Source organism: Paramormyrops kingsleyae, chromosome 16 (assembly GCF_048594095.1).
Source record: "Paramormyrops kingsleyae isolate MSU_618 chromosome 16, PKINGS_0.4, whole genome shotgun sequence".
Lineage (NCBI taxonomy): Eukaryota > Metazoa > Chordata > Actinopteri > Osteoglossiformes > Mormyridae > Paramormyrops > Paramormyrops kingsleyae.
In genome coordinates this window covers 11,875,242-11,898,317 of record NC_132812.1, presented here as the reverse complement: position 1 = coordinate 11,898,317, position 23,076 = coordinate 11,875,242, and the positions used below count along the sequence as shown (strand labels likewise).

At 48.5% G+C, this 23,076-nt stretch overlaps 1 protein-coding gene across 4 annotated transcripts in view; it reads right to left on the bottom strand.

The window, feature by feature from the left end:
• LOC111845408 (adenosine deaminase RNA specific B1) overlaps positions 1–21,981 on the bottom strand; it is a 77,001-nt gene extending 55,020 nt beyond the window's left edge. For all 4 annotated transcript variants that reach the window (XM_023814804.2, XM_072700963.1, XM_023814805.2 and 1 more), the window contains exon 1: positions 21,730–21,981. The gene's annotated coding sequence lies outside the window, so the exon portion shown is untranslated. The remainder of the gene's footprint in view (positions 1–21,729) is intronic.
• Between the last annotated feature and the right edge of the window lie 1,095 nt (positions 21,982–23,076).

The following is a 23,076-nucleotide window of genomic DNA, read 5'->3' as shown; positions in this document are numbered from 1 at the left end:
GATCCTCACGCGCTCTGCCGGTTACTGACCCCCCACGATCCTGACGTGCTCTGCCGGTTACTGGCACGTCCAGAGGAGCCATAAAAAAGTAGCTCCTCTCACACAGGTATAGCGTACTGTGAGACGTGCTGTCTGATGGGGGGGGGGGGGGCGGGGTGAGAGACAAGGGGGTGCAAACAAGGACGCTATACCTGTGTGGTATAGGTCACATGGCCACCACTTGCAAAGGTGCACGTGGCAAATGGGCGTCCAACCTGATAGACCCAACTGGAGCCCAGCCCAGCTCTCTCTCTCTCTCTCTCTCTCTCTCTCTGAGAACCCAGATGTAAAGAAAATACAATTGATCAGCTAAAGGAGACTTATTTTCTCTGGAAAGGGCAGGAAAGTTTAACCAGGCATGGTGACCCGGTCTCCACAGGGGGGGGAGTGGTGGACTCGAATGGAAGGAGGTGTCCTGCCTTAAAGTCACCTTTTTGGGACGCCTAGAAAGGTAGGTGAGATGGGCCTTCAGGAAGATGATGGGGGGGACAGGTTGGGTTATTCAGGACAGTTTTTACGTCAGCATCTTCCAGAGAAGTAAACACAAGCATTAACCAGGGCAGAAGATAACGAGAGAGTGAGTGGTGAATGGGCAGGCCAGCACTCCTGAAGGACATGAGCACCGTCACAGTCTGTGACGTCCTCCTAGCCTCAGAAAACCGGGACACTGGGGGCAGGAGCAGGGGAGAAAATAGGCAGGGAGAAAACAGCAAATGCCATGCGGCTCACACACATTCAGCAGGGTCTGATTGATCCAAAAACGGGGGGGTGGGGGGTCGGGCAGGCTGACATGTAAACGTATGCTTCTGGCCAAACGTTTTGCCGATTCATATCATTTGTCATTAAGGTTGAGACAGATGAACTGAAGTGAACTGAGAACGAAGGAGAGAGCGAGAGGAGGAGGGGAGGAGGGGATGGAAGGAGGGAATGGGGGAAGGAAAGAAACAGGCATAGATGAGTGGGTCCAGCAGGTCCAACAGGGACTTGGTTTCCATCTCTGCTACACCAAGTGCCAGTCACAGCAGTACAGTTGAGCAGCATGATGGACACCGGAAAAGGTCAAAGGCTAAAGGTTAAATCGAAATCGACTGTGCCGCCATAATAAAATACAGAACAGAATACCGCAGCCAAATAAGTAAAGGAAAAGTTTATAAATCAGAGGAATAGAAAGGCCGGCGGCCCGTCACCATGTTCCACAACGCCAGGGGGTGCTGTTGAGTCCAGGTTCATTAGGGTTGCCAGGCGGCGGTACACGCCCAGCGAACAGGGTAACGATAAATGCTGTTTGCATATATCCACTCAGGGGTCTAACGGACGGTGCTCCTGTACAGAGAGGGAATCCCCCTAGAGAGCCTCTTGGGGCAGTCAATGTGCCAAACCCTCACCTTAGCCTGCTTTTCCACCACACCAAGTACCATGCTTTTGGTACATTTCCTATTCTATATGCATCTTTAGCTGCCATAAATATGCCATTCCGGATATGTTTTGTTTACATATTTCTTAATGTTATTCTTGCATTTTATTTTCCTTATTTGATTTATTTTCATAAATATTGATTTGATTTGTATTAACACTAACTAGTAACTACGTTACGTTGTATGTTGTGCACAGATGTTTTAATGGCAGTGTTTCTGCCATGAAGCTATGAATAGAAGTTGTTTTGCATACCGGTTTAAAGAGTTTAATGTGATGTTACGTTTCCTGTCTTGAAGTTGATATTCCTTCAAGTGGACTCATTCCCTCTTGGTTGTGTGGAGCAAGGAAGGTATGTTTATTTATGTTTATGTTTCATTGGGTGTATTTATGTTTTACTTTCTACAGTGTTTGATTTGAATGTGCACATCTTTCATTTGACTGTGAACAGTTTGACGGTGGATTGATGACAATAAGAAGAATAAATCCATCAGTAAATGAAGAACCACAGTGTGGTATATATCCTGGAGGGAGTGACACTGCAGGGAGGGAGATGTTGAAACTGCGACCAGGATGTGTCAACTGACGACCTGCTTTGCCAGTTTACAGTCGCAGACACGGCTAACCTTGAAGGACGTCTCAGCTGAAATAATTTATTTAAGTATCTCTGCATAAGAGAATGAAAAAAAGAGGAACTGAGCGCGACAACACATTTCTCAGTCTCTAGCGTCTTTGTGGGGACGGCTCCCTGAACTGTATCCTCAAAAAAGCAGCACAGATCGCAGGTGCAGACATTTCACAGCTGACATTCAGGTTAACAGCTGTGCTCCTGCTTTTTAGTGTCAGGCTACATGTTTTTTTTTTTTTTTTACCCCCTAAACCCCACTTCCTGTCCTACCTTTTCAGCGGGTTGGATGGGAAGAGCCTGCCGACTCTCTCAGGGCCTGACGCCGATGTCTGAGACAGGCACATCGGACACAGGAAGGACACAGGACGAATGCCGGCTTGGCGGGGGCATTTGGAGGATGCAAGAATATGTTCCTGTATCTCAAACTGACCCGGAGTATATTTTAGACAGATTGTTTTTTTGTGTGACTGGTCAGGACACTGTGTTACAGATAATAGCATAGAAGAGGAGCCGAGAGACCTCCCCCCCCCCCGACCTGCCATCCTCCATTCCCTTATAAACCCCCGGATAACTGGTTGATGATTACTGGGGAAGGGGGGGGGGGAGGCAAATCCTTCCTCTGAGCCTCATCGTCACACAACCCAGTGCAAATTCCAGAAAAGGACCAATATGAAAGCCCACATATACTTTATAAATTACCATAAACAAGAACATGTGCGCTGCACACTCACATGTCCCAGTCTGCCACTGTCACTTCCTATGAAGCTGGGGAGCGTGTTTCCTGCACAGTATTTAGGGATATGGGGAATATCTATTTCAGGATATCTGCAGTAGAGATCATTTCACTGGTGCTGAGTGCCAAATGTAAACTTGAATATGCATGCCTTTTTTGTATTTTAAGCCAACACAAGCACACCAAGGGCAGTACGGTGGGTAGCACTGTCTCTTGTCTCCAGGGTTCGGGGTTCGAATCCCACCCTACCCTCTGTGCAGAGATAGAGTCTGGGTGATTTTCTCTCATGAAAACAAGCACTTTCCCTAATTAGCAGATGTGTTTGCATCCTGTTCATGGAGCACTCCAGCCTCATGCCCTATGCTCCCCCAGAGAAGTTTCAGCTCCCCCCCCCACAACCCTGACAAGGATTAGTGGTTAGAAAATGGATAAACACACCCTTCACTTCTTACTGTGTTAAATCCCCACCTGTGGTTTATAATTCACTTCAGTCTCATTCAATTTTTATATAGCGTCTTCAAAAACAGCTTTCCCAAAGTGCTTAAGTGATTTTCCAAACATGCTGATTTGAAACAAATTAAGGCCAGAAGTGCAGACATTAAAAGATGTTAAATGTTAAACATGACACTGCATTAAGAGTCACCATGGTAAGAGACCAAAGAAAATGGAGAAATGGCTCAGTAAGACAGTCACATAATATTATTAGAGTTGGTATGAAGGGCACAGCAGACTGATCCCTACTGGCCAGGCTGACTTTGTACAAGTCAGAAATACATATAATTTTCATCAGATCTTTAGCAAAAACCTAATTTTGAAATGACCTTTTGAGGTTGTGTTTGAGGAAAATGGCTCACTGTAAGCAGGACTCCACTGGGGTCCTGGGTTCGAATGGTCTGATGAAGTCGACCGTGTGTCATGTGGCTCCCAACCCACTGACAAACATCGGCAGACGTGCCTGAAAAGCTCGCAAACCTGTTAGTAGGAAAAAAACATCTATTACAGAGCAGTGTTTCTCCCCCCTGAGAAGATAATCTCCCTAAGATGTATCAACACGATGCAGGTAACTCCAGCCTCGTCAAAGTCACTGCAAGACACCTGATATTTGTATTTTAACTGCAAACTGCAGGAAGCAATCAATACAGACTAAGTATACTTTTCATAGAGAATATTTCATATATTAAAAAGAACTGCTCACTGATCGTTTACAACACAGAACTTAAGGCATCCCCACCAAAACCACAACTGACCACAGCCCTCAGCGGGGAAGGCTATTTTGGGAAGGGGTCGATCAATAGGTGGACGCGTGGATGGAAAATGCTTTAAAAGCAAGTCGGGCCATACTGGTGTGTCTCTGGAAAAGAGACCAGGAGAGGACGGTAGGAGGTAAAAACAGTCGTAGCACCCAGAGAGCTTTTCTCCGTGGGGCCCCAAGGGAGATGATGTGCCATTAGGAGCCCCTGCCAGCGACTGTGGGGCCACTCATGTGGCAGACGGAGGGGCCCATGGGACCAGGCATGCAGAGGGTGTGGGGGGTTTGGACAAGGGGATGGGCCATAAATGGAAAGATTTACGAGTCCGGCAAGAGGTCACACACGGGCAGGTCCTCGGTGACCCAGCCGAAGGAGCCGGCCAGCCTTATGCACGGCACGGTGCCTGGAGAAACACGCAGAAGCATTACATCACACCACGCATCCTGATAGCTAAACCAGACACAGCCACGCACTCTGCTTTAGCTTCACATGACCCACACTAACTTGGACCTTCACACCAAACATAGAAGGGGGCACCGCGTAGCATTTGTCCTTCAGGAAGTTGCTACACAGATGCACAACCTCAGCTAAGCGCTACGTCATCTCGCCCCCACACTCTGAATCCCATCCACGGGGACAGGCGGGCGAACACTTACCCCCACTGCAGTTCGTGTTAGAAACGGTCAGTAAGATACAGAGAGATGTGGGACAATGTGGTCTTTAAAGGGTTACTGGCTACTGGGAAGTGCTGGTAGACAGCATGTTCTCTGCGGTTACTTTGTCTGATTGTTTTACTGGTACATAAAATCCCCTAAATAGCAAACAAGGGTGACGAAGGCAAACACAAAGCAAGCTGATGAAGTGGCGCGTGAGGAAGGCTCAAGAAAAGCCCCATAACCTCCCCACACTCGGCCCCAATGACGCCCTTACAGAAAAGGAAGCAATCGGAAGTATTTTGAACCATTTGGGACAGTTTTGGACCATGTTGGTACTGTTTGGACTATGTTGGGAAGTGTTGTACTAGATTTGGATTGTTTTGGACCATGCTGGACAGCCCAAGGTTGCGGTAGGTCTTCCGGACAGTTCAGCAGCAAGGGCACAATGACAGTGATTTGGGGGGGGGGAGGAGGGGGGGGGCAATGAATAGACCACGTCACACACCCAGAATAAGAGGAAAAACTCATTCCCGCCTTGGACTGCAAGTTAAACAGGACAGACTAAAAATGGCAAATTGCTTTTCGGCTTAGAAGAGGGGAGAAAAACATTAAGTCACTACAGTTTTAACTTGACATCTTGAGTCAGGCGCCTCCAGTGAAGGAAAAAAAAAAAAATCGAATTTGTTGCTCTGCTGGTCCGGAGATTTTCATCCGAGCCGAACTCCTGGTTCAAATGTCAGCCGTGTGCAGTGAAACATCAGCAAGCAGAACCCAGGGCTCTTGGGGCGCATTGGACTTGAAGGGTCCAGGCAGGGCGACAAGAGGCTTGCCTTGCGGGGGCTTAAAAGAAAAAAAAAACAGCCAGGAGCCAAGAGGAGGTAGGGAAGGAGGCCGAGAGGATGGGGGGGGGCAAGGGAGCCAAGAGGAGTGGGGACGGAGAGCAAGGGAGCTGAGGGAAGCTAAGAGGAGGGGGCGAGGGAGCCGAGGGGAGGGGGCGAGGGAGCCGAGGGGAGGGGGCGAGGGAGCCGAGAGGAGGGGGCGAGGGGAGCCGAGAGGAGGGAGCGAGGGGAGCCGAGAGGAGGGAGCCGAGGGGAGGGGGCGAGGGAGTCGAGTGGAGCCGAGAGGAGGGAGCTGAGGGGAGGGGGCAAGGGAGTCGAGGTGAGGGGGTGAGGGAGTCGAGGGGAAGGGGCGAGGGGAGCCGAGAGGAGGGAGCTGAGGGGTGGGGGCGAGGGAGCCGAGGGGAGGGAGCCGAGGGTACAATGAAATATAATTATCCAAAGGTCTTTGAGTTCAGTGGGGGGCATTTGTACAGCTACCACTCCAGTGTGTCAGAGCCACAGATGGCTATGGAGTTTGAAAGGGAGGGAAGGAGCTCCAGGAGGCTGCTACTGGAGAGAAGTTAGCCTGGGCATAGTGAGTGAGGAGCACTGTCAATCAGACCTCGCCCTCAGCCAGGTGAAAAACTGCAGCACCAGAGCCAAAGCCCCCCGCCAAAGATTCGCATGGACAGCAGAGTTTGGGAAAAAGGCTGAATCAGAAAGGTGACAGGAACAGATCAGATCACCACCATCATCTTAATGAAATGCAGACCTTTTGGTAGTGAACATTTTTGAACATTTCTGTACAAAGACCTCTCCACAGGTCACAAGGACAGTCCCCCCCATCCCGCAAGCCCTCCCGGCAAACCGCAGAGGTACTCAACTGGACGGTGCCACACTCATTACGGCACCAATGGACAAAACCACTACCTTAATACCACTCAGGGTGCAATAAATAAGGAATAAAAAGACAACACCAGAGAGCACCTGCTGCTGGTCACTGGATATGGAGCCGTGCCGCACTCTCACCGTGGGAAAATGGGAATAGAGCAGAGCAGGACCATAATGCCCCAGACGAACGCCCCATGCCCACCCCTCTGCAGAGACCATAATGCCCCAGACGAACGCCCCATGCCCACCCCTCTGCAGAGACCATAATGCCCCAGACGAACGCCCCATGCCCACCCCTCTGCAGAGACCATAATGCCCCAGACGAACGCCCCATGCCCACCCCTCTGCAGAGCGGGACCATAATGCCCCAGACGAACGCCCCATGCCCACCTCTCTGCAGAGCGGGACCATAATGCCCCAGACGAACGCCCCATGCCCACCCCTCTGCAGAGCGGGACCATAATGCCCCAGACGAACGCCCCATGCCCACCCCTCTGCAGAGCGGGACCATAATGCCCCAGACGAACGCCCCATGCCCACCCCTCTGCCCTTATTTACGGCTGTCAGGGCAAATCGATCACTCTGCAGCTCGTTCCTGGGCAAAATGCAGAGGCACGCCATGGGCAGGAATAAACGAAGGAACTGCGCATCTGCAAGCGGAGAGTGGGAGTCGGCCTTGCAGCTCAATGCTCCCACAGCCTGGCTTCGGCATCAATTCTGATAACAAGGCACATGTCTGCAATGCTCTGTGTGTGTGTGTGTGTGTGTGTGTGTGTGTGTCTGAGATTATTGATTATGGCGACCAAATGCCTGCACAATATGATAAACACCTGATATTTTGACCTTGTGGGGAGATTTTTCTGTCCTCATAAGGGGACACTTAATTTTATAAAAAATCAATCAATCAAAAAACTAAATTTGCCAAAAGTCTTGTATTTTGTTTGATTACTTATGGTTTCAGTTAGGCCTGGGTAGGGGTTAAGAAGAAATGAATAGAGTCCCCACAAAGAAATTAATATTAACACTGAGCACATGTGTGAGTAACTGTGGTCGGCATGGCGACACCAATCACGCCCTTATGACGGCCCCAGCACTCTGGGAGGTGACAACACTGGGTCTTCATGAGACTCTTTCCATTTCAGTTGCCATCACCACAATTTTCCACATAAAGCCGTCCTGATAAACAGCATTTAAACCCTAAACGAACTACGCAGCGTTTAATTAAAGCACATGCTCCCTCACACGGTTTGCTTATTCCACTTCGCAATAAAAACACAGGCTTAATGAAAGGCGTTTCTGGATCAATAAGTCGCAGCTAAGCCCGGGCTAAAGTCCCGCGTGAGAGTGTGCTCTGAAAACACTGCGCTGACGCGTTACTTCCTAACATTTGGATAACCACCATAATATAATAATCTGAGCGCCCCCCACCCCCACCGCCACCCAGTCCAACACCGCAGTGACTCTTGCTTTACACTTGTTAATGCATCCATGTTACTGGGCTGACGCTAGTGTATACATTACCTAAGCAGATGCCTGCAGCATAAGGAGGGAGAGATCACCCCCCCACCAACCTCCACACTACCGTAACCCATAAAACCTGCAGAAGGGGGGAATGCTGGAGCACAATCATATGGATGTTACACTGAGCGAACATTGCTACAGCAGCAGGAACAAGGAAGCACATGTGTGGAATAGGGGTGGGCTCACTTCCAGGAGATAAAGGGGGGCAGATCCGGTGGGTATCCCCAAGCCTATCAGCTGATCAGTCACACGGAGCAACCCAGATGGAATGCTGGGTCTCCAGAACACATCCACCAGACCGTGCCACGAAGCCCCTCTCTCCCACCCCTGAAGCACTACTGATAATGGTGTTCAATTAAGGGAAAAAGCGCTTCGCTGTGTCGAGTCAGCAAACGGATCAGTACCGGGCCGGGTGGACCTCGCTGGCAGGCCGTGACGTAGCCCTACAGTGATGGTGTGGGAGCAGCTGGGAGCAGCCTGGCTCTGCTTGCTGGGGGGGGGGGGGGGGGCTTCATTCTAACACTTACATAAGTGGCTCAGGGTGAAAGGATTTCATTAAAAATTCATCGGAGCACCAAATACGTACAGCGAATGACACGGGCGTAAGGCTGCGGCAGATGGCCACTGGCCTGCTGGAGGAGCCCTGGAGATCCAGGATGAAAGAACCTGCACCCCACCCAGTATGGGGAAGTGGGGGTGCCCTTATGAGACAGCCCCGCCCCATAAGGGGGGGACAGGCTGAGGCACGACTGCAGGCCCAAAGTTGGGAGGCCCCCACCCCCTCCCCCAGCTATCGAGCAAAGCAATCAAATTGAGCAAATACGGGTTTCTCTCCTGCAATTTGTCCATATATGGTTACCTTGTTCCTGCAGCTCAGAACAGGCCACTCCGCAGACAGCTGAGGCTCCAAGGGACCATCTCAGCATCCCCCTCGCCACCCATCCTGCAGATGGAGCTGGCGAGGGAAATCTGGGGCAAGGATCGGTCAGCAAGGGGTGAACGATGGCATACCCTGGGCCAGCGCGGGGCCGCACATCAGCTGCATTAGCAGATGAGGCCATAACGATCGTGGAGGTCACAATCAGGAGCGACGGCAGCAACGGTCAAAGCAAGGAGCCCCTGGGGGCCTCCGATGGCACTAATGCGGCCAGAGGGTTCAAGCTCTGTGGCAGGGCCTGCGTCCAGCGGCCGAGACGCCAACGCAGGCACTGTGGATGCACGGGACAGCGGGCACGCTCTTGAGAAGCGAACACAGGTGCACGAGTGGGTTAGAGAACAATGACATCATCCTCTGCATCTGCTGAGTGGATAAATAACCCAAAAAAGCAACAGAGGACAGAGGAAGGGGAGGGAGAAGGAGAGAGGAGGAGAGCAAATGTGCCCAAGGTGCCTTTTCACTCGGCCAGCCAGAAGACGTCATCGAGATACCGAGCACTCCAGCTCCAGACACCCCAGGCACGTGATTTACAGGAGGAGACGTGGCTCTGATCTGGAATGGAGGCACGGAAGCAACAAGGATGCAAATTTCCATAGATACTTTACCGTACCATAGGGAAATGATCTCTGCTTGCTGCAACAGCCCTATTGTTCTGAGATAAAGGCCCTTTAACATCAAGGCTAAAAATAAAACACCGCGGCACCAGGACGCCATGCCAATAAGGGGGGATGAGGAAGTGCCATGGAGCCCGTATCCCAGGGAGATCAGCACACACTGAGCAGCCATTTCCCAGCACCTGTGGAGACAAACTCCTCCCGGGTCAACCTGAACAGCCACATCCGTTAATCTAAACGGTATCAGTTAACAGGTTAGCTGAGCGACAAGGGGAGGAGGGGGGATGCCTTTGCCTGCTACTGCCACTGGCGTCACCCATCTTCAGGCACTACAAAGCACCTTCATTAAAAAGTCATCAGACCAGCAATGCAAGCTGTTATCCCAGAAGCCCAGTGCTGGACAGCAGCTGGAAGACGGGGTTAGCCCTCTGAGAGGGAATTAGCAGAGCTACCGCAGCACAGGCCAAAACCCTGCGCTCTCCTTCACGTGCCACGTGGGAAAAAAGACCCAAAAAAGACCGGACATCATCCTCCCATGTCCATGTTTGTGGTTCCTGAGCACGTTCTTCACACATTACTGCGGAGACCGAAGGCATCCCCTTTCAAATTCCACAAATCAAGCTGGCTTTTATGAGACAGGAGAGATGTCGACAGTGCACGGTGGGCAGAGCTGCTCACTCGGGATACTGCGACACAAGTGGCTGCTCACTAACCCCAGAGGACATGTTCTGTTGGTACTGAACACCGACCACATGTAATGAAGAGTCAGGGTTCAGTATTAACTGAACATTAGGGCAAGACCCTGGAGGAAACAGCGAGTGTTAGGTCATGTTGGACACCCAGCAAGACACCAAGCTCAGAGCAGTGTTAAAACCAGCAGCTCATGCTCGGGAGTGAACCTTGCTGTATCTATTTAGGGACAGGGCTGTCGCCCTACCAGGTTGGGGTGACAAATGGAAGGGTTCTGGTTTTTTAAAGGAGGTCATGCTGTTTTTCCCTGGTTTTGAGGGCTCTACTTTGAACATCATCTTCCCGGCGCTGTGGGCCACATCCACGTGCCCGTTCTCCCTCCTGCGCCACCGCCCCCTTTGGATGTATATCTGAGCACTAAAGACCCCTGCGGACAGACGACTCAATTACCACTACATCGGCACTGTAAAGCGATGCAGCTGGAAACGGCACTCTAACAAGCGAGCAGCACGAAGCTGGCAGCTACTTCAGCGGCGGCTGCCCGGGGCCGTCATTCGCCTCAGGCGGAGGGCAGAGGGTCCCGACGCAGAGAGCAACTCAGCCGTTGAAGTACCACGTCCAGCCGGGTCGACGGGGGAGCCGAACGTACAGAGGGCATCGAGGGGGTTTGAGGTCCACCACTGGTTTTGGAAAACAGCCTCAGGGCACCGATAGTGTGGAGTAACCCAGACCAAGACTTCCACCATATATGCTAGAAGCCAACGTAGACCGTACATCGCCGTACGTGGACCGTACCGAACCACCCTACAAAGTCCAACCCTACAAAGATTACAAAATTACTCAGGTCTGAGAAAACTTGCACATACTAATTACTACTATTCTTCTAGAAACATCACAATGACATTCTGGCTACAAGCTTTATTCTTCTCTCAAACATCAACAATATAAAAATAAATAAAACAAAGACCGAGTGGAATCTGACTTTTTACTCCCATTTTCCCGCATTCTAATAGACGATTGGTAATATGCCGACTTCAAAGGATTTTTCTGCCAAAATTTCAGCCATCTGGAAGCTAAAGAAAGAAACAATTCAAGACCGACTGTGTGTCTTCCAAAACCGTGCATTTCATAAATAAAACTGATTAATATTCTGCCATGCACTGACGGGTAACGGATGAGAGGCTCTAGAATCGGAATCCTGGAGGCATTCCGATCCCAGACAAACAATCCACATGATCAGTCCGCTAAACAGACGTTTAAAGAACTCAGTCAGTTTCCCGCAAATAGTTAAATAACTGAACTCAAGCAAGGTAAGAGAAACCCAAGTAAATTCATTCATTCAACTAATCAACTAAACAAAAAGTTGCCTCAAAACACAGGAAAGACAAACTAAAAATAAGCCTGGTGTTTTCTTATATGCATTCGTTCAGAAATGCAGTGATGTGCACAGGGAAAACAAGGCAATGGCCTGAACAACCCAGGCATTTCACAAGGGCCTGGAGCAATCTCCAAAAAACTGAGAATCCAAGAGGCAAAATATCAGCTACAGTAAATCTTCCATCTTGGAGGCTTCTAATACCCTTAACATAATTCTGTTTATCCTCCCCATTCCCTGTTTTAAAGGCTGCCTTTTTAACAGAGCGGAATTGTATACGTCAGACTTCTACTCTCTGTTGAGTTAATAATGATCTCACATGCCATGCCCAGGTGTTCCTGGTTCTCTCCATTGTGTCCACAGAGACGTGTCAGGCTCACTCACTTGCGTATTTCTGCATGACAACAATCACCTCCACCTCCCCCACCCCCAATAGTATACAGCATACAGCAAACTCAAATGATCAAATTAACATTTACAGAAACAGACCCAAACTGCACCAGGGCTGTAAGTAACATTACCAAGGGGCTCCTTCAGCTAAAAGCAGTCGGCCGAATGAGACACGACCTGTTTAGCTGTGATCCCTAGCCGTCCGCGCCTCCTCCATCCTCGTCCTGCCACCCTTCTACAGAAGGGCAAGTAAAACAAGAGCCGTTTTTCTTGGAGATGACTTTCAGTGATTTATGGCATCTATAAAACCGGTTCCTCAACCACCACTCCACCAGCCCCTGACACGGAATCGGGAAGAACCACTCCCTCAGAGTGGGACCCCTTCCGTCTGTCCTGCTCACATACGCTCTTTACGTCAGGAGCTGCTTGTATAAATAGCCCCGACAGCCTTGGGGCAGAGCGGAGCGTGAATAAATTCAGGGAATTTGGGGACATGGAATATTTTAATGTAAATAAGCGGAATTTGGAGAAGGACCATCTCCATCTCTTCCCCCGATACCGCACAGGGAACGTATCCTCGCCTGCCATAACACGCCTGGCCCGACTGGAAAACGGGGACCAAATTAAAATGTTCCCGTCGGATGAGCAGGCACCCCACGGAGCCCTCCCCCTCCCGCCGCGCCTATCGGAACGACATCTCCCGGATCTGCTGTTAAAATTCCAGGCACACCTGACCCTCATTTCTCTGTTCCCTATAAAAAAAATATGAAATAAGTCCTGGAGGGCATCCAGCACACGAGCCCAGGTGGCGAAAGAAAAAAGCCGGGCTGTGTCGACTCCTCGGGTGCGTGCGTGAGGCCGGGCATGTATTTTAAGGTGCGAAGAGGAACAGTGAGTGTAGCAGCGACCAATCAGGTGCCTCACTCCACCCTAAAAGCTGCCCCAGAAACGAGGGAAAAAATTACAAATTCTCAGTATATATGAAGTGCCTGGCATACTCTGTGAGGCTCATTTCAAATGCAGATGAGAACAGGAGTTGGGGAAAACACAGTTTTGTTTTTTTTTTTTTTAACCCCGCCTCACTATAGCCTGGTAACGACTGGCTTTAAATCAGGAGCTGGTCTTCATCGGTCACAGGGAACGTGCAATTGGACAGTGCAGCCACGGTGCCGGTGTGATTTATGATGCTGCCACGCCAAGTTAAGAGCAGGAGGAAAATCAGTTCTGCTGGGTCAGGCTGCCACTGAGCAGGCAAAAAACAACCGGACCCTGGTGCCAGGCCATTGACCCACACTCCTCCAGGGACTATGAGGGGACAGGGGACAGTGGAGATTGATGAGTACAGTCTGGCCAACAGAAGCCCCCTTCAAACACTCTCCTATGCACTGGGGCCATACAGGTCTCCATCTCACACTTCAACACCAAACCTTCTCTGCCCCCCCCCCCCCCTTTCTGGGAGTATTGCCATAGTGGGAGCCCTGCAGTGCCATGGTGGACAGATGCATCAGCCTATGCATGCAGCCAGGAAACCTCCATTAGCACAAGCGTGAGTGCCAGCATAAGGCAAAAGGAAGCATGAGGAACAGGGCAGACCCTAGGACCCTGCATCCTCACACAGCCCTACCAGAAGGACAAACGTGCTCACAGGGACCAAGGGGCAGCTGGAATTTGGGCCTGTTAATTACCATGTTACTTTATAACTACTGTAAAACACAGGACTCGCGTGGCACTGCAGTGGCGATGGTAAACAGAAACAGCATGGCGGCAAGGACATGCTTTCATTTAGTTGCTCAGCTGATCGTTTTGCCAAAAAGAAAACCAATACTTAATTTATTGACATACTGAATATTCAACTGAAGCAATTCAGCCTAAGCCGCTTTTTCACAAACACAACGGGACGTGAACCAACAACGTTTTGGGTACGACAGCATATCCTTAACCAGTTTGCTATGTTGTCCCTGGAAAGAACACGTTTATTGTCAACCAAAACGAGTCTAACTTACAGGAGCAGTATTACAAGGAAGGAAGAAAAACAGACGCTGCACCCTGTAAACCTGTGAGAGCCTCCAGCAGCCTTATTGTTTTTTTTTAATCTGTTCAGAGTAGAAAACACTAGAAGGGATTAAGTCCTGATCTCAAATTACAAAGTCCCCAGCACTGTTACAGACCATGGAAGTTGAACAATTACCCAGCTTTGCATTCCTGGACGTAAAATCACATTTACATTTATTTATTCGGCAGAAGCTTTTGTCCAAAGTGACGCAGCTTGTGGTCAGAGAGCAGGATCAGGCAGCATCCAACACCCCAGGAGCAGGTGGGTTTAAGGGCTTTGCTCAAGGGCCCAGCCGTGATATGATTACTCTGCCGGTCATGGGGTCCAAATGCATAGGGAAAGCATGTGGCTCAGTGGGCTAAGCCTTGGTGCCTATGCTCAGAAGGTCGCCGGATCGAGTCTGGCCTCAGAACATCTGGGGGTCCTTGAGTAAGGCCCTTAACCCCCAGCTCCCTGGGTGCTGCCCTTCACAGCAGGCTTGCTCTTACCTACAGAGAGCAAGCTGGGGGAGGTGTAAAGATAACTTCCCCGAGGGGATCAATAAAAGTATCAATTATTATGATTATTTATGAACAAAACTGAATGCAGTAAAAGAAAAAAAAAATACATAAAATACATACATACACATAAAAGCCCCAACTGACTGAGGAAGTGGGCAAATCTAGGGGAATGGGTTTGTGCCTAAGTATGTGGGCCCAGGGTCATTAACAGAATCTAAACTCTCAGCTTAAGCACCAGAACATTTCAGGGTCGCGCCACCCGCCATGCTCATTTCAGAGCAAAGGGGATTATAAGCCATTGACATCATGCCCCAAGGGTGTCTGCACCTGCACCGAGGACAGGAAACTGCTCACCCAGGGACAGGTTGCCCGGCAGATGATTCGCTGCCAGAGGCCACAAATCTAAACCCCGTTTCTGTAACTCTGAGCCGACCACGGTTCTGCCTCGACTCTCCTCCTTCGTTAATCCCCCCGAACTCGTTCCGGTCCGCAAAACCTGAGCAAACTCCATTGGGCCTCAGAGGAGAGGAGTGACCAGGGTGGACAGCTTCTTAAAAACATGCTCTTATGGTGTTCATCTATTCGACCACTCTGCCATATTTCCTAAACAGATTTACTCAGGAGTGCATCTCCAGGGCTGGACAAGGGGAGGGTCCATGAAGGCATATATCCAGAATCCATACAGGCCCATCTGAAGCCACACAAAGGCAAGACAACTGTGCAAAGTGAAGATGGTCACACAGGACAGCTGGGGTGCCAGAGGGGCCTGGAGGGAAAGCTTACAAAACCTAGGTAGTGGGCTTTTAATACTACAATGCATTATTAATGCGGTTCTTTGATCGTCACGGGAACAAGGCCACAGGTACCGTGGTACCAGGACCAGTGGCCAAAGAAAAAGACATGAGGTAGGACCATAAAATAACTCAGACACGAAAAAAAGTAAAACTGAACAGGGAACAAAACCAGGAACATCCTGTACAGCCACTGTCGGGGGGAGGGGGGGGCAGATATTCAAACTGCCTCACATTCAGTCGAAACATGATGATGGCACAGGAGAGAAGGCCCCTCTGGAAACAGGGAGAAGCTGATGGCAGAGAAATGAAAAACCGCAAAATCCCAGGAAGCTACTTCCAATTCCACATGTGGCAAACCCAAATCCTGCAAGGGGTGACAGGGGTGGGGGGGGGAAAGGGTAGCTTAACACCCCCTACCCAAACATGCACCCCTGGCAAGTCATGGTGAGTCACCAGAGGTGGCTCCAGAAGGCCTCGCCCACCTGTTCACTGGCAACATTCCCCTTGAGCTCTGCCCTGCATGCCAAAACCTACCAGTGAAACATCTGAGCACAAATCAAAAGCACGTCCGCCCCCACACTCACATGTTGAGCAATTGCTCCAGGTATGACGGGACCTGCTCCAGTTTGCACAGCCTCGCGACGGAAATTCGCATGAAACACAGGTCATAGCGGGGGGAGGGGAGCAAGTCACATGGGATGGGATGGGAACAGCAATGGGAAAGGCACAGCTCAAGCAGGAACCTAGACACACTGCTAATGCCACAAGGTTATGCCCCCGGTCAGGAAAGGAGCAGACCACTTTATTTATGCATGAACTCCAGGCTTGAGGGGGGGGGGGGGGCACACTGGGGAGGCAACACGCACATAAACAATAAGATATTGTTGGACCACAACTAGGTTCGAAGGACAGGGATTGGGGTCTGAGCGGGATTACGAAGGGGTGCAGACAGAGCTTATCTTAATAATAACGAACAGTCAAACTGAGTAGGAGTCATGTGATGTCACCCTGCCCTGAGCCATCCACGCCCCCCCCCCCCCCCAAACCACACCACTTCAGTCCTTAAAAGGGCAAGATCATCAGGCGCGAAGGTAACAGACAAATTTCCTTCTAACAACTGCCAAGAAAAGCAGAAAGAGAAAAAAATCTGAAACAATGACAAGTTTCAGGGTGTGTCTGCCAGCAGAGGTTCGCATGCGACATATTTACACGCGGTTTATACACAAATGTCTGTCCGAGAGTTTATACAGTGAGCGTAAGGATGTGTGACTTGGGGAGATTCGAGACATGCCCCATCTCCTCATGATGCTGACAATCCACCACCCCATGGCCATTCTGCCAAACACCAGTCGCTGTACATTTAAGGTTATGAAACGGGTTACAAAACCCATCCTGAAAGAGGTTGTGGAGCTATGCAACCGAGAATTCAAAAAACCAAAACGCCATCGGTGTGATGAATGACCGCACCTGAAAGATCCTCTGGCGGGGAGGGGGGCAGGCCTCTGGGGAGGACAAATGACTATTTCTGGAATCTCAGGTGGGGCCTCACAACCAGGCCAACAGCCACAGAGTGCGAGCCAGCACCCAGTTAGCCTGTACGCTGCAACCCATGTCAGACAGAGACCAGCAACACCAGGCCTGTACAGACTCTCTGAATGACTCGCCACATTTTACTAGTTTATATATAACCCAACCCAAGCCCGCATTTAGCCATTACCATGGTCTGAAATTACATCTGCTTCAAGTTACTAGTTAAAGATATGAGTACGATCATAACACGGTAAACAAACCAGCTTTTCTGAACAAGGCATACTCCACACAGAGCATCTGGCTCTACCTCCCGCCTGTTCACTTGCTTGCTCGCTCGCTCGCTCGCTCACATCCCATCCATCTGTGCCAGTCACGTCCTGTTGTATCCTGCAGATTAAAACTGAGAATACCTGCGGCATTCCTGCGCTGTCGCAGTTTCCCCCGAGAGGACAAGGCAGACAGACTGCCGGATGTCCCCGACTCTATCAGGGGAGCAAAAGAAATACATACATTTTCAACTGCATTTCCAACCTCACTGTTTGTAGTCAATTTAAAAACCTGAGGGTGAATTATTTCTAATAGGAAGAGCAAATAAACACAAAAAGTTCCTGTAGCTCAAAAAGTAGAGCATTATGTGAGCACCACAAGGTTTGTGGGTTTGAATCTCAGGGAGCGCGGATAAACTGTAACCCTTCCATCCACTGTAAGTCACTTTAGGTTAAAATGCCAGATAAGTGAGAAGGGTGTGTGCCCTTTGCGAGACTCGTCCCGGGATGTTTCATTATGTTACGACGAAGATCACAAACACACACATTCAGATGGAGGATGGGACACACCACGCTCTACACAGTGCCTGCATGTGGAGCGGAACACTCTACCCGATATATACATATTACATCCCGTTTGATGCAAAGGGTTTCTAAAACGCCGCATCCCATCTTTTTCTAAAGCTGGGGTAAAATCCAGACCGACGATATCATTCTGTCATATAGTAAATAGTATTTTGGATTTCAATTCAGGTAAGAAAGAGAACATGTTAAAAAATACATTTACTGAAATCTGTTCTTCAGGCAAACAGACTTACCAGCGACTGAAAGGCAGTAAGCGGGCAGTTAAAATATCACATTAATAACCCTGGGGACAAAACAAAAAGGAAAAGGCCAGAGGTCAGCGTTAGCAGCGGTAGCCGACTGTTTAGCACACCAATTTTTCTTCTAATAGCAATCAAAACTGATTTTATACAGGGGTGTTCATGTTTCCCGAAAGGGGGGAACGAAAGCTTAAAAAGGATAAAATGCTCTTCAGTGCTGGTGTGATTCACCCCCGCGTCCATCACACTGAGGTGAGAAATCCTGACCTAACAACAAAGACAATTTTAACTGGACCCTCTCCCCTGTGAGTGTTCAAAATGTTCAAAAAACTTATTACAACAAAATGAATACTTGCTTTACTGCATAAAAATTGATACAACGGCCCCATGGTTCCTTTCCATAAGTCCGTATTAGCCTAGTATTGCACTACAGCAGTAAACGCCCAGGCGTGTCACATCACTGCAAAGCCAAGAAACTCACGCCATCACTAACACTGCGTGTGACTCGCAGGGTTAGGCCTCTGTGCCTGTGATCAGAAGGTCACTGGTTCGAATCAAATGCTCTGCAGTACAGTCACATGTTCACATAGGCCCTTAGTCCCCCAAAATGTTCCAAGGGTGCCGGATAAATGGATGAACCTGCTCCCTTGACCACAAGTTTCACTTTCAACTGTATATATTTATGTCTCAGACTTTGGAGAGCAAGACAGGATACAAAAACTAGGGCTTGGCGATATCATATCACTATTATATCGCGCATGCACAATAATCTCCAGGGCTTCAGGTGACACGCGAAACATTTGGCTGGACGCCTGCTTTTCGGTACTATACGGACGTTTATTTACGCCCACAAATTGTTAAGCAGATTAGTAGTACAGCTAAAATATGAGGCATTTTATGACCCCCAAAAGTTAGTAATTAGTATAAATTTGGCAGATCCATATGCTTAATAAACGTGTCAGACTTTAAACTGCAGAAAGTACCACCACACCGCCTATGTCTTTTTACCTCGTTTATCCACAAGATCTCCTCTTTTAAAAGACATTGTGGCTGCTGAGCTGTTCCTTTCTTCGCCGCCACTTCAGTGCATACTGCCCTGAAGTATACCAAACCGTAGTATACCAAAACAGTATTATGTGGTGAACTCCACCAACTGAATTTAATAAACATAAAGATACACCAAGTTTATACAGATTATTAACTTTCAGGTGTCACAAAATGCATGGCATTAATATTTTAGCCATAATATTAATATGCTTACCAAATTATGGGTGTAAATAAACGTCTGTATTGTACCAAAAAGCTAGGGTCTGGCCAAATGCTTTGCCTGTCATCAGAAACCCTGGTGATCATTGAGCATGCCCAATATAATATCGTTATATCGCCCAGCTCTACTGAAAACTAAAGAATTCCAATTTCCTGGTGCAAATAGCAAAATAAAGCATCATTTATTTTTTCTTTTCACTTAACATCACTGCAGTTAGTGCGGGATTCCTCCGCAAAGGGCAAGCATTGGTGCCTAGCATTGCAGACCACCAGCCACAGAAATGCATGGAGTGTTTATGTCCTAATTCAGGATAAAGACAGGCTGGTGTCCAGGTCACAAGTGAGACTGTAAACATACACATCTGGGTATATGTGGCCAGAATGCATGTTTGTTCCACATCAGCCAGGAAACAGGGTCAGGTTTGTTTCTGTCATGGATTACGACCACACGGCACTCACATTCATTTCAGTTAAAGAAATATTTTTGCGACTGCCAACTTGCCACAAAGCTCCACTCTGCAGCTTAAAGACTCAGTAAGAGACCGCTAAATGAACACAGGTGAGGATGAACAGCCACACATAAGGTAATATCCCTGAGCCAATAATTTTTATATTTTATATATTAATTATATCCTAGACTTATAACAAGAACATCATGTTGTAATTATGCAGTCTTAAACAAATGTTGTTTTATTTGATAAGCAGACGTGTTATTGGACGATTCATCAATGGGATAGTTAAAGTCAAACTGAACATTCAGAACATAACATTTCAAAGATAAGCCTGAAGCAGCTTTGAAAAATCCAGGGAACGTGGGAGAGACGGAAGCTGGGGTCCAGCGTGAGCATCCCTCACTGAAGAAAAATGCAACCCCACACCCCTAAACCCCCGAATAATGTATGTTAAAAAATGACGTCGCTGAATGTGGCAGAGTCCATTCGGACAAAAAAGTGCACCAATCAAGGGGTTTCTTTCCTGGGGAGGTACAGGAATTCCCCTCCACAATCCAGAACCATGACAAACGACACAAAGGGATCATGACTGATCTTTGCCCAACAAAGTCACACAAATGTGGCAGCATCTGAAAAAGGACAAAACAGACTGATGGATGGATGGATGTACAGAGTACAAGGTTATTTTAGGGAAGCCTAACAGCATTCAGTCTACCTAAACAACAACCAATATGCAAGCAGAGAGCATACAATATTAGAAGACCCACACTTCTGCATAGGTGGATTAACGTGTTAGCAACGGCTGCATGACGATATTCATGGAGATTGAAGAAAAGCGTGTCACATGGTCACACCGGCAAGCTGTCACGCTGTCCCCCATGACAATGTCACCTCAGCTCCGGCGCCGCTCACCAGACACCACGGTGTGGGGACGGGCCACACTCAGCCGCCTGCTGCTTTGCAGCTCGTCGTCCAAAAGTGTCACAGTGGGACCCATCTGCTTTGCTGAGGCTTCAAACACTGCTGACAGACTGTAAGTACTTTATGCACCCTGATCATCACCAGTATGAAGAAATATACACATATACGGTACAACCATCCATACATCTTCTAACTGCTTATCCTAGTCCAGAAGCTGGTATACATTTATATAGACACATATAATTACCCACACATATAAATATATGTATATTTCTGTTTACATGACACATGCACACTTATAAATCTGTCAACATCACCATTGATGTTCTGCGACCAGATGACATGTGATTAAGCTGTACTGAGGGAGAGATTCTTTTTATTTCATTTTTTACTGTTGTATTTTTTTCTGACTGCCGAATCGCTAGCAAGGGGCGCAAATGTCCCGGCAATTCGGTCCAGAAAAAGTCTCCTTATTTATTAGGCGCTTTCACGGGACGGAGCCGGCGGGCAGATGAGCCTGGAGACAGGCGTGCGTCAGCCGAGCCTGTCTCCGCGCATTTTCAACCGGCATCCCATATAATTAAACCACGGTCGTAAAAAAAACAACTAACACTCGGGCTATACAAATAGACAAAGCGTGGTGCAGAGCGGGGCTTCGGGGGCACGGTACTAGGGACTGCCGATCACCTGCTACCTACACTAAGGCTGCCGCAGGACGTGTTTACATCGCCAGGCAACCCTCCTGTCGGCTCCTCGTCCCGACTGCAGCTCTAACACCTCGTGTCATTGCGCACCCCCCCAAAATTACCATAATCACAATCCACCCCCTTAGGTCGCATGTTAGCCGTGCAGCTAGCTGTAGCACGGCTCGTGAGATGCCCGCGCGACACCGCGTGACAGCCCGCGGAGCCCAGTGTAGCCGCTTTGGTACTGTAGGACCAGGCGGACGATACAAACGGACAGAGAATAACAATGACAGCCGAGGGAAATTTCGCAGCCGAAACCCGCGGCTATATATAGCAGCGAAGTGCGGAACCGAGCAGCACCAGAAAACCGAGGTGCGCGGCCGAACACCCACGGAACCCGGGATAAACGTGCCGCTCGTCGGCGGTGAACATTCATGCACGCGCCGCCCCGGTGGGAAAAACAACTGGGTATTAGTACTCACTGTGTCTGTGGTCGTTTCAGTGAAGGGACCTCTCAAAGCGCTCTCAAGTGGTGCTCGTCCGCCATTAGATTTAAAGGCAGAAATCACCCGCTTCCCCCGCAGCGCCGGAGCTCCGGAGAGCAACGAACAGCCAGCGATTCGCCCGGGATGCGTTCGTGAAGGCGCCCGTCGCGAACGCGCACCATGGACGCAGCGTCGTCTCCCGGGGATAGGATGGCGTTTGAGCGGCCGCCTTTCTCTGGTCACGGTCGGGAGTGCGCATGGAGGCGGGAGCGCTCCTCACCTCACGGATTTGATTGGAAGATTAGAAAGAGGTGGCTGCCAAATTACGCGAGTCGATTGGATAAGTGAGATTCGATGGATGAATAGTCATAAGGGATTGGCTGTAACCATAATTTATTGGTGACTTGCAGTGTTTTTAAAGCCGTATTTGTGTTGCTAGAGGTTGTATAGTTCATTTTATGTAGGAAACTTATTCTTTTAGGTTTTTTGAGTTTCCATTATATTATATGAATATTATGTTAATTTAGAAATGAATTTGCCTTACATTTGTTGCCTTTAAATTTTTTGGAACTAATTAATGCCTTATTCATCCTAATGTAATTCAACTTTCTCCAGAAAGCACTGAAGTCAATGAGTATAACTTACGTTATTTCGCAACTATGATGAACATAGGCTTGTGCAATAGAAGGTGTTAATCAAACACTAACGTGGAATACAAACATATACAAACCTTTCTACACGAACATCTACATGCACAGCTGTAGAGTCGATGTGAACTAATAAAATGTTAAAATGATCTAACATATATTTTTCTAGCTTTTTTATAGCTTTCATCACTTGTAGAAAATTAGACTAACAGATCGGCGAAGAAGTGCTCAGAAGTTCAGAACCATAATTTAAGAATAATTGAAGATCTCCGTTAATGTTTTAAGTTCTATAATTTCAAAACATTATTGTTAGTATGAGATCAAAGCATATTTTTCTTTAATTTTTTAGCGTATTAAACCTGCGAGTTTATTTTTTTTTTCTAGAAAAGAGAGCATTCGGAGAAATTCATTTAGACGGATTTTTCCCTATTTTTGGCTCTGTAAATGCTAGTTCAAAATCTGTCATGTAATAAGTGTTGTAGTGAGATCAGTTGTCAGGGATGTTCTTGCCGCCATTGCTCAGCATATATATATATTTTTATCCTGCCTTGTGAACACTGATATATTTCTGCCAAATATCAGGATGTCAAATGACACAGCACGGACTCCACCAGAATCACCATGTGGTCCACGGGCCTCAAATGTGAACATATTAATCTTCCAACGAGTGACATGTAAACGTTTCCATGCACATATT